The following is a 508-nucleotide window of genomic DNA, read 5'->3' on the forward strand; positions in this document are numbered from 1 at the left end:
GCATCAGTCCAAAAGAAGTTAAATAAAAAGCACCCATCCTTAAAAAAGAGTGTCTAACACAGCTCCGGGGGGGTGAACAAACACCTCCTGTAGCGAATCGATGCGTTTTTGTAAGAAAAATATCCATATTCAAAATGTAATAATCACTTTAATGTAGCTTGCGCCAACAGTTGTACACGGAAGCAGCTCCAGGAGCATGACGTATGAGGTCAGCGTTGCGCATGCGCTGGTGAGCCTCGTGAAAAACAACATTTGTTTACAGGATCAAAGGAAGCAAAGTTTCCTTACTTTAGCAAAGGAAAACCAGTCTCCTCTTGGCTTATGTCGAAATCCTCTGACATTCTTCTTTACAAATCCTCGATTTGTACTTCTAATAAGTGACCGTTGTTTTGTTTTGATCTCTCTGCTGCGCTTCCGCGTTTGTCACTTCTGAGCAGTGCATGCGCAAAGCTGACCTCATACGTCATCCTCCCGGAGCTGCTTCCGTGTACAACTGTTGGCGCAAGCT

The 508-nt window shown here is 44.3% G+C and overlaps 1 protein-coding gene across 2 annotated transcripts in view; it reads right to left on the reverse strand.

Moving 5' to 3' along the window:
* Window positions 1-508, reverse strand: part of LOC107698583 (deoxyribonuclease gamma-like) — a 16593-nt gene that overhangs the window by 4258 nt on the left and 11827 nt on the right. The gene's annotated exons all lie outside the window — the stretch shown is intronic.

This window comes from Sinocyclocheilus anshuiensis, unplaced genomic scaffold (assembly GCF_001515605.1).
Source record: "Sinocyclocheilus anshuiensis isolate Anshui unplaced genomic scaffold, SAMN03320099.WGS_v1.1 scaffold118, whole genome shotgun sequence".
Classification (NCBI taxonomy): domain Eukaryota; kingdom Metazoa; phylum Chordata; class Actinopteri; order Cypriniformes; family Cyprinidae; genus Sinocyclocheilus; species Sinocyclocheilus anshuiensis.